The 11,681-nt window shown below is 45.7% G+C and overlaps 1 long non-coding RNA gene across 1 annotated transcript; it reads right to left on the reverse strand.

Moving 5' to 3' along the window:
* Positions 1-203: 203 nt before the first annotated feature.
* Positions 204-11,307, reverse strand: LOC124596304. The gene is made up of 3 exons (XR_006978289.1): positions 11,173-11,307; positions 4,014-4,181; positions 204-845 (listed from the first exon to the last, which is right to left on the reverse strand). It is a non-coding gene; the product is annotated as an uncharacterized LOC124596304 (long non-coding RNA).
* Between the last annotated feature and the right edge of the window lie 374 nt (positions 11,308-11,681).

Raw genomic sequence — 11,681 nt, forward strand, 5'->3', positions numbered from 1 at the left:
GATCCTTTAATCGGGCAGGCAGGTTAGAAAATTTAAAGAGGGAAATGGATAGGTTAAAGTTAGATATATTGGGAATTAGTGAAGTTCGGTGGCAGGAGGAACAAGACTTTTGGTCAGGTGAATACAGGGTTATAAATACAAAATCTTTTATAACGTCGCTAAAAACTGTATTTTATTGAAAATACACTGACATCTTACAAATAACAGACCAGTGCTTTTCACTAGCATCAGATACTCTAAAATCAGCGTTGTAAGTCAGATACAAAGTAAAAGAGCTGAAAAGTAGAAACAGCGTCTCTTGTAGCATGTTTGGAATATTTAAGTGTCACTGCTTGTTAAGGTTCCAGTGTTTGAACTTTTACGTAATGCTTCGTTTCTTTCATACTTCTCATTTTCATCAGCGCAAAATTCATTTGTAGGCCAATGGGGTCAACAACGATTGTGTATCTTGATAAGTTACGGGACGCTGATGGCTCTTTGGATTACCAAACTGTATAAAAATAAGCATTCCCTAATGATGCAACCATCAACAAATGTCCACTGACGACGGAGAAAAATTCAACAATTTATTGATCTTCTGCAGGTTCCGAATGTAATGCCTTTGACTTACGAGATTAGTACATCCTAAGCCAGATATGTAGAATATACTCCGCTACGATAGGCACAGCTAATCTGCGTAGGTAGAAAATAGTTCTTGTATTTCCTTGGGTCCATCCTCAGTGTTTAAAGATTTTGTCTTGAGAATGTATATGCTGCAGGAGTGTGTTATGTCTCCGTCCAGTAATTTTTTGTAACTTCACTTGAAATGCAGTACACGTCACGGAAGAACTCTGGAGTCTTCATTTCTGAAAGAGAAGGAAAATACTAATCAACAATCAAAAGACGATTGTCAGACAGTGTAAAAAGAGAAAATATACAGTAACTCTAACAGAGATACAGTATCTAAATTCTGGTAGTTAGCTGAGCACGATCTATGAATGCATGTTGGAAAGCAATGTTTCCGATCATTTTATGTGAAAATTCTAAAAAACTTTTTAAATGAAACCATCGTTATTTACATAACACATCTTTATTCTTTTTGTATACATATTAACAGCCTTTTGCCCATACAGGGCCCCCAAATTGTAGGGTGTAACACAACAGTGTGTAATGTGGTGCCGGCCGCGGTGGTCTAGCGGTTCTAGGCGCGCAGTCCGGAACCGCGCGACTGCTACGGTCGCAGGTTCGAATCCTGCCTCGGGCATGGATGTGTGTGTGATGTCCTTAGGTTAGTTAGGTTTAAGTAGTTCTAAGTTCTAGGGGACTGATGACCACAGTAGTTGAGTCCCATAGTGCTCAGAGCCATTTGAACCATTTTTTTGTAATGTGGTGAGTAGTGATCAAAACATTGAATAGAAGTGATACAACAGGTAAGTGACGATGATTCATGTCAGATTTGTACAAGTTAAGCCTTAAGTGACTCGGATGTTGGCAGACCTTGAGGTGGACATCAGGTGACCGACATCCGAGTGAAGAATAGGCAAAACTCATAGTATCTAGCCTCCAGATCGCGCCCTTTTCATGCGTGCCTTAGGTGTGGGATATTCGTTCTCTGAGAACCATGCATCGATGCATCGTCGTTAATTAATCACTTGTGTCCGTGTCACATCCAAAATGCAACAGTGTTGGATGTAGCATGGTAGCAAATACTGCTGTTTTCTCCTGTTTACTTTGGAAGACGGCTTGTTCCAGTAAAGTATTTCTTTGGGATTCCAGCAGTGCCGCCCTCGGAGATCACTTCGGAGACGATACGACGTTCAGATCCGCAGCTTTCAAGATGATTATACACGGCAACTATAAGTGATTCATTCGTTTTTAAGGTTCTATATTTTTACAATTAATACATGGGCATTTAGCACTGATGCATGAACAGAGCCGTAAACTCGTCGGGTTCGCATTGCGCCCACCAGCTGGCGTAACGAATACAGTGCTGTGACAAAAAGGCGACAAAACAAGAACAGAGTTTCTGTCTACGAATATGTAAGATGTTTATCCGTGACAACAATGCAGCGTGCCTTCAGAAGTAATTATGGAAAGAACTCGGCACGTAAACAGTGCGTTGTGTGTTGGTATAGATAGTTCAGGGACCCTGGCTGTCTCTGTAAACAGAGAAGTAGTGGTAGACCAAGTGTGCCAGATGCAACTGTGGAGAGGACTAGGGAAAGTTTCGCACACAGGCCAAAAAATCAATGGTCCACGCAACCCACGAACTTGGGATACCGTAGAAAAGAATGTAGAAAATTTTGCGACGGTGGTTACTTTTCAAACCGTACTATCCGCGACTCGTGCAGCAAACAAAACCGGAATGTTCAGCTTTGTTTCACAATTCAGAAAGCACTTGGGGCTAAACATTTCACCTCTAAGCTGACATTCAGGGACGAAGCAGCCTTCCATTTATCTGGAAACGTTCACCGCCACAATGTGAGAGTGGATGGCACTGAAAATCCTCACTGAAGTTACTGTTTTCTGTGCAATATCGCAGACGAAGCTCTGTGGGTCGTTTTTCTTCTGTCGCAAAAATGTGACGGGTAACTCCTACCTTTACACTCGAACGTTGCAGTCATGGTTGTTACCACAACAGACTGCTGATTATCAGAATTCCGTCTTCCAATAAGAAGGGGCATCTCCTCATTGAGCACTGATGTTGGTCGCTATCTGAACGACAAAGTTTCTACTGTTTGACTTCGTGCTTGCCTAACCCTATCTTCGCTAGTTAGATCGCCGGATCTCTTCCCAGCTGACGTGATTTAGAGCATTATGGGCAGTGTCCTTCAAGGAACCCGGAATTTTGACGATCTATTGGGCCGGATACACTCAATTTTGCACGCTATGCCTCAGGAATGCATCGCTCAAGTCTATCTATCAATTGGCGAACAACTCTATCAGTCAATGGCCAGCCGAATAACAGCTTACACAATGGACGTAGGTGGGTCATTGCATTACTAGGCAGCTGAATTTATCGAGCTCTTTCTCTTGAACGAATCATATATTTTTTCTGGAACTGTAATCATTTGTGGTCTGCACATGTACGTCGCATATATTAATTCCCGTACCATTTGGATGATTTCTTCCTGGTGAGTTTTCTCATGGAGTGTATGTGCACACATGGGTAAAGGAATGGGTAAAATGCTCCTCTTAACCCCTATATCAGTTTCAACCAAACTTGGTACACGTATTACTTTCAATCTCGAAATACTATGTGGTAAGAATGAGCAATCTGCTGTAGGGATGGTGACGATAAAGTGTAGACAGAATCGAGGAGCGGAGATTGATATACAGCTAAGGGAAAGGGGGACATGGACACAGAGTTGAGGAGAAGATGAACAGAAAGAAGGGGTGGGGGAACTGACTGAAAGGGAAGGGCAGCAGACGGACAGGGAGAGAGCAGTGTAGGAACGGACAGAGGGAGGAAAGAGGAGGAGATGGACAGAGAAAGGGAAGGAGATGTACATAGAGGAGAGGGAGAAAGAGATGAAAGAGAGGAGGAGGAAGAGTAGGAGAGATGGTGACGGACAGAGAAAGGGAACAGGAGGAAATGTAGGAGAGAGAGGGGAGAGAAGGAGATGGGCAGAGAAAGAAAAGAGAAGTGAAAGACGCAGATGGACAGAGAGAGAGGGGGGAGGAGCTAATGCTCAGAGAGGGAAAGGAGAAGATGGATAGAGAGCGGTGGGGCAGGAGTGGGGGTGGACGAGATGGACAGAGAGAATGGCAGGAGGAGATATATACAGAGAACGAAGAGGAGGAGATGGACAGCGTGGGGGTGGATGAGAGATAGCAGAGAGAGAGGGGGAAGGAGGAAACGTATTTAAGGAAAACTGAAATAAATAAATACCCTGGCACTGCTGGGTACTTAGCTAATTACGTCCAAAAAGAATTCATCCCCCTGTCGTATGTCGACAGCAACAGCGTAATCCGTTTAAATACACCAGACTCTTCAGCTGAGCTCCCGCTTCTGAGACTTGCTGCATACTCACCAATTAGATCCCGCAGGACGCATCCCGCTGGTGACACACCGCTGACACCAGCCGGCCCCCTTTATAATCTGGTGTGATCTATGGGCAGCGAGCGGTGTGGGGCCCACGGGCGGCAGCACCAGCCGCAACTGCCTGGCTGGCGGCTTCACCTACACTGCGTCAGGGCCCCTGTCAACATGGCAGTTCACACTGTGATGCAAAGCGTAACACGAACTGTGACCACACACAAACTGCAACCCCTGGAAGCGTCAAGGGGAGGAACTCAAATCATTATTTCCATGATCAGTACTGCTTCAAGTGAAAGATTTTGTCACCCCAGTAACACCAAATGGCAGGGCAACTGCTTGAAAAATATGAGACGTACATACACTACTGGCCATTAAAATTGCAAATGATTAGCTTTTCAGAGCATTGACACAAGGTTGGAGCCGGTGGCGACACCTGCAACGTGCTGAGACGAGCAAATTTCCAACCGATTTCCCATACACAAATAGAAGTTGACTGGCGTTGCCTGGTGAGACGTTGTTGTGATGCCTCGTGTAAGGAGGAAAAATGCGTACCATCACGTTTCCGACTTTGATAAAGGTCGGATTGTAGCCTATCGCTATTGCGGTTTATCGTATCGCGACATTGCTGCTCGCGTTGGTAGAGATCGAATGACTGTTAGCAGAATATGGAATCGGTGGGTTCAGGAGGGTAATACGGAACGCCGTCCTGGATCCCAAAGGCCTCATATCACTAGCAGTCGAGATGACAGGCATCTTATCCGCATGGCTGTAACGGATCGTGCAGCCACATCTCGATCCCTGAGTCAACAGATGGCGACGTTTGCAAGACAACAACCATCTGCACTAACAGTACGACAACGTTTGCAGCAGCATGGACTCTCGGCTCGGGGACCATGGCTGCAGTTACCCTTTACACCGCATCACACACAGGAGCGCCTGCGATGGTGTACTCAACGACGAACCTGGGTGCACGAATGGCAAAACGTCATTTTTTCGGATGAATCCAGGTTCTGTTTACAGCATCATAATGGTCGCATCCGTGTTTGGCGACATCCCTGTGAACGCACATTGGAAGCGTGTATTCGTCATCGCCACACTGGCGTATCACCCGGCGTGATGGTATGGGGTGCCATTGGCTAGTCTCGGTCTCCTCTTGTTCGCACTGACGGCACTTTGAACAGTGGACGTTACGTTTCAGATGTGTTACGAGCCGTGGCTCTACCCTTCATGCGATCCCTGCGAAACTCTACATTTCAGCAGAATAATGCACGACCGCATGTTGCATGTACGGACCTTTCTGGATACAGAAAATGTTCGACTGCTGCCCTGGCCAGCACATTCTCGAGATCTGTCACCAATTGAAAACGTCTGGTCAATGGAGGACGAGTAACTGGCTCGGCACAATACGCCAGTCACTAATCTTGATGAACTGTCGTATCGTGTTGAAGCTGCATGGGCACCTGTACATGTACACGCCATCCAGGCTCTGTTTGACTCAATGCCCACGCGTATCAAGGCCGTTATTACGGCCAGAGGTGGTTGTTCTGGGTACTGATTTCTCAAGATCTATGCAGCCAAATTTCGTGAAAATGTAATCACATGTCAGTTCTAGTACAATATGTTCGTCCAATGAATATCTGTTTATCATCTGCATTTCTTCTTGGTGTAGCAATTTTAATGGCCAGTAGTGTAAAAATGACACGTGCTAGTGTCTAGAGTAGGTCTCCAATATTTCAGCTCGCGTTACTGGTGGGGCACTGTTTATCACGCGGTGAACGTCATCTCGAGAGTAGATGCAGAGCCCGTTACTAAGGCGTGTCAGAACGTGGCGTGCAGTGGACCGATGCGTGTGTTTTGAGTTCTTGAATTCGCTAAATGGGAGTCAGTTTTCACGCTGCAGTTATGATCTAGCACCAAGTAACATTTGAAAGCTCCAACAGAAGGTGGCCATCCAAGGATAGTACAATGCAATCCGTTAGACTGGCAGCTTATTTGGTGCGAAGAAAACAGTTCGGTCTGGCCTGTCAGCAGAGAAGTTGGAAAGTTGGAGCGTGTGTGGGAATCATTTGCCAGGAGCCTGAAGATATGGACGACACGTGTCAGCTGGGAACTGTTGTACCGCAGTCAACCGTCCGATGCATTCTCCGCAAATTCATACCATTTTGCACTTGTTACATGCTCCGGCTACTCGCGACAACGAGTTTTGTTTTGACGTTTTCGAAGACTTGCAGCTGCTGTTGGAGGAAGAAGGTTTTCCACAGACGTTAGTTCTCGGTGACGTGTCGACTTTTCATGTGTCTGGATAGGTCAGTCACGGTAACGTGGATGTTTGGGGCACAGAACATCCAGAGCAAATTGTGGATCACATTCATAACATACCTAAAATTAATGTAATTTGAGCCCTGTTCTCTTCAGACGCTTATGAACTGCATTTCTTAGCGGAGAAAACGCTTATTGGTTTCGTGTACCTGGACGTGCTACAACACTGGCTTACGTCACAATTATAACAAGACAGTGGAGACTTTATTTTGCAACGAGACAGTGCTCCACGACTGTTTATTTTAGGAGTTAGTGATTTGATTACCTTAGTGCCGAAAGTGGTCACCGGCTTTAAGTCAAGTGTGTCTTCATTCACTGGCACTTAATTTGGAACAGTTACAAGGAAGGATAATTAATGCGGTCGCTGATATCAACCCGGACGTGTTGGCGTGTGTATGGCATGAGTGTGACTACAATATTGTCGCGTTCCGTGTCATAAGTGAATCACCGTATATTCATCACGTGTGATGCTAGATGAAAACTAGGAGAGATCCTCTATCCACTGATAAGTGTCATTCTTCTGTACGTCTCGTAGTTTAGCGCTATTGTTTTCTGAAACACCAAAGATACTTAGCCATAACTATTTGATATAAAAAACTAAATATCGTTTCACGCAACAAAAGTGTATTCAAACTGTTTCTGCATTATTGGCACTATATTTACATTTTTATCATAGTGGCTATTAAAGAAGACAGAAGGATTAGTTAGTTGTCAAATAGCCCAAAGTTTCCACTTGAGGCAGCAAGGTGCATATCAAGCGATGCTGACCAAGGGAGAGATGAGTCCTGTTTAAGACGAGGTGATCAAAAGCATCCGGACATACCTATGTAATGCGGAATCCCCCACTACGTGTCATGAGAGGCGGATACGCCAGTATAAAAGGAGAGGGGGTGGGGGTATTGTGTGTTGTCAGTAGAGTAGCAGTGACAGCCAGCAGAGTTCTGTGACGTCGAAAGTGAACTAGTCATTTCTTGTCAGCTGAATAAAAAATCCACCACGGACATATCAATCCTTTTAAAGCTGCCCAAGTCGACTGTTGTGGTTGTGAAGTGGAATCGCGAAGGAGCAGCCACTGACATACCAAGGCCAGACAGACCACATACACTGACGAACATGACCGTCGAGCAATGAGGAGGATTTTTGTAAGAAGTCGCAAGAAACCAGCGGAAGGAATCACTGATGACTTCCAAAGTTCTACCAGCAGTCAAGCAAGCATAATTACTGTGTGTATTCAGTTAAGAAGAATGGGCTACAGTGGTCGAGCGGCTCCTAATAAAGCACTCATTATTTCTGTAGTCAGTGCTGAGCGATGCTTAGCACAATTATGTATCTGCACAGTGGATCACTGTAAACTAGTCATTTGAAGTGATAAATCACACTATATTCTGTGTCAATATGATGGAAGCATTTCGGTTAGGCGACTGCCTGGAGAACTTTAACGTTACCTGCCGTCTTGTGAAGTGCCAACAGTGAAGTATCGTTTCTTCTTTTCACAGTTAGGATATCGTCCCCTTATTGTTCTTAAGAGAAAGCTAAATGTTGCAGGATATGAATACATTTCACAATATTGTGTAATCTTTACACGGGAGGATCATTTCGGCGGCTATAATTATCTGCATCAACCTGTCATAAATCGCTGTCTTTAAGGCTGTGGTCTGCAGACGATAACATTCCGGCAATGGACACGTCTGCCAAGAGTTCCGAGCCAAACTCAATGAAATACGTTTGGGATGAGCAAGTATGTCGATTTCGCTCCAGATCACACTGGTTTCGGATTCTGAGGGAGGTTGGCCTGTCCTCCACGGACATTCCAGCACCTCGCTGTAAGTGTCCTCACGAGTGTTCATGCCGTTATTATGGCGAAGAGCGAACACACCCGACACTGATGTCGACTAATAGGTGTCCGCAAACTATGGATCAAAAAGTGCATGTGATCATCATCGGATGAGTCTTCCATCTTAAAGTAGCAAATAAAGCATACAGACTTTGCCCGAATGTTGGATACAAGTAGATGAGTTATAGAGGATCGAAGAAGGGCAACTCATTTCAAAGCAGGTTCAGTCAGTTTGGGTGAGAGTGCCAAGCTGACTCTTCCCAAACTTCTGTGCCACACAATCAAGAGAAGCTATGTCTGTCACACAAATATATCGCCAGTAAACGCTAACAAAAATGAGGGAAAACTTGCCAAAATTCATCCTTCCCACGTACCGTTTCCAACTGAAATAATAAACGGGAAATTGTGGTGGTTGCTGATGTACTCTCCAACACATGCGGTGACGTGACATGTAGGTGTTTACACAAATGAAGCATATAAATAAGACAGGAAAAAGATTCGAATTAAATCGAGTGTGTGCAGTATCGATAACATCGCTCAACCTTAACATGTCGCCGTTAACGGAACCAAATCAACAGATGTAAAGGTAATTTCCGGGGTACCTCAAGGACGTGTGATAAGACTGTCATTGTTCACAAAGTACATAAAAGATCTTGCAGAAGTCATCGGATGCTCTTTAAGGCAGTTTTCAGATAATGCGTTTGTCTATAACAAAGTAGCAAACTGCCGCGTAGGCTTAGACGAGCGGTCTAATGCGCTACAGTCATGAACTGTGCGGCTGGTCCCGGCTGAGGTTCGAGTCCTCCCTCGGGCATGGGTGTGTGTGTGTGTGTGTGTGTGTGTGTGTGTGTGTGTGTGTGTGTGTGGGTTTGTCCTTAGGATAATTTAAGTTAAGTAGTGTGTAAGCTTAGGGACTGATGACCTTAGCAGTTAAGTCCAATAAGGTTTCACACGCATTTTTTGAACATCATAAACTGCTGGAAACAGTATCTACTGCAAAATATCCAAAAGTAACTATCCATAGAAATCTTAAGTGGTTGTAGTTGTATTCGGATAACGCTCCAGCTACTGCCGGGTCTGGGTGTTGACGAGTCCTCTCCATTTGCCTCCGTCCTCCCATCACTTTTCTTCCTCCACTTGCGGCCATGTCACACCCTCCGCGTTCCAAAGATATTCTCACTCCCGTTATCCACCGTGTTCTTGGGCGCCTTCTAGGTCTTTTTCCATCCATCTTCAGTTCTTCCATAATTTTGGGAAGTCTCTGCCCACACACCCTCTTAACATGCCCGTAACATCTTAATCTCTTATTTTCAATTTCTCTTCTCATACTTTCTTGTTTAAGGTCCTTTCTAATACCTACAATCTTTACTCTGTCTATTCTTGTTTTTTCCTTATTTGCTCCGAGAAATTTCATTTCCTGTGCTTGCAGTCTGCTCCATTCCCTTTCTGCCATTGCCCATGTTTCTGCTCCATAGGTGACAACAGGAAGTAATAACTCTTACAAATAAGAAGTTTTGCTTTTTCTGAAACTTCCTTATTCCAAATCAGGTGTTTTATTATTTGGCAGAAATTGCCTCCCTTCTGTAACCCCCTATTAATTTCGTTGGTTATTCTTCCATCACTAGATATTCCACTCCCTAAATAAGTGAAACTGTCTACCACTTTGAGGGGTTCTCTTTTCAAAGGAATATTCCCATTGATCCCTTTGTCTTTTCCGAATACCGTTACTTCACTCTTATCTTTATTTATTTTTAATCGATACCTTTTCATTATTTCCTTCCACGCATGAAGTTGTAACTGTACATCTGCCTCTTTATCGCCCCATATTACCATATCATATGCAAATATTATAGTACGAAAATGAGAAGCCAGACAGAGGTTTAAGAAAGAGTCTTAAGGGAATGTAACTCATCTAAGAAGGAAATGGCTTTTAAGAGACTTGTTCTACCAAGTCTTGAATCTTATTCATCAATATGGGATCCTCCAGAAAGGAGCGATGGAGGAGATAGAGAAGGTCCAACGAAGAGCGGCGTGTGTCGCCACACGAGCGTGCATTCTGCGGGAGAGGATTACCGAGGTGCTCAGCCAACTCCAGTGGCAAAAGTTACAAGAGGCGGGTTGTGAATCACATCTCGCGAAATAATCACGAAGACACAACTGGAGAAATTAGACTAATACAGAGGATTAGCGACAATCATGCTGGCCACGCACCATTCGCGAGTGTAACAGCGTATGGCGGATCAGCTGGTGACACAAGAAGCACCTTTCGCCATACACCATAAGATGATTTGCGGAGTATGATGTAGATGTAGATGCAATATCTGTGGAAACGAAACGTGGGCCCCCACACCATCTTACTCGAGACACATAGAGGCGCCAGAAATGAGTTTCTGTAGCACATAATGGGTTGTTGTCTCTTTTACTTTGGGAGATGCGAAGGGTCACAGAAAAAGGGGCGCCCACATCATAATATATGTTTAAATTTCAGAAATCTTTTGACTGCAGCAACTGCAGTGGATGCTTGAATCCCACCTATTGAGAACAATCTGCCAATAGAAACCGACAGAACAGAGAAGAAATAGATGCCTGTAAACAGGCGCTCAGATAACAAAGAGTCCTAAAAAAAAGTTTTGTGGCGTCAATCGTGAAGACCATACGAAGTCAGAAGATTCGTCACAGGACCAAATAGCAGCATCTGTTGGCTTTCATTGTTCTCTATCGACACGTCTGCAAATATCAGTGTCGTGTGCGGTGTCTCTCGGGTGAAATAAGACAATATTTTTCGAGTTATTTCAGCCTGCAGTTGCTATTCTGAATTGTGTGTGTGTGTGTGTGTGTGTGTGTATGTGTGTGTGTGTGTGTGTGTGTGCACGCCCTAGTTTGAGTATGTGAACGAACTTCGGTGGCATGGCCAGAGTTTCAGGACGACACCTGTCATATTTCCACGGTGGCGCTCCCACAGAGAGACAGGGACGGACGGGTGTACAGAGCGACTCACTGTGTGGCGGCTCTCGCCCTCTGTGGCGGTGAGAGCGGGCAGACGGCGGCGACGCCCGCAGCGGCCGCCGCGGCGCCCAGCGTGACGCTGCCGCGGGCGAAGATGGCGGAGGCGGCGGCGGCTGCGGCGGCAGTGGAGGCCGCCGGGGTCGGCGGGCTGCGGCCGGAGGCGGAGGCGGCGGCGGGGGACGCCTGGGGGCAGCGGCACGGGCTGTGGCCGCCGCCGCCGCCCCCCGCAGGGCGGCAGCACAGTAGCAGCGCGGAGCGGCCGCCGCGGCGCACCTGTCCGGCGTCGCTGGCCAGCCGCGCACTGCTCGCCGTGCTGCTGCCGACTGCGCGTGCGGACACACACAGGACCCGACGTTAATTTCCAGTAAATTTCATTCACCGAAACAAGAGACGCACTGTAAACACGGCAAGGCGCGTGTCCACAGCGCTGCCGTCGAGGGGTGTACAAGGCAGGGGCGTCAGAAACTAATAAAATGTAGGTCGTGTTTTTATAATTTGGCA

This window comes from Schistocerca americana, chromosome 2 (assembly GCF_021461395.2).
Source record: "Schistocerca americana isolate TAMUIC-IGC-003095 chromosome 2, iqSchAmer2.1, whole genome shotgun sequence".
Taxonomy (NCBI): domain Eukaryota; kingdom Metazoa; phylum Arthropoda; class Insecta; order Orthoptera; family Acrididae; genus Schistocerca; species Schistocerca americana.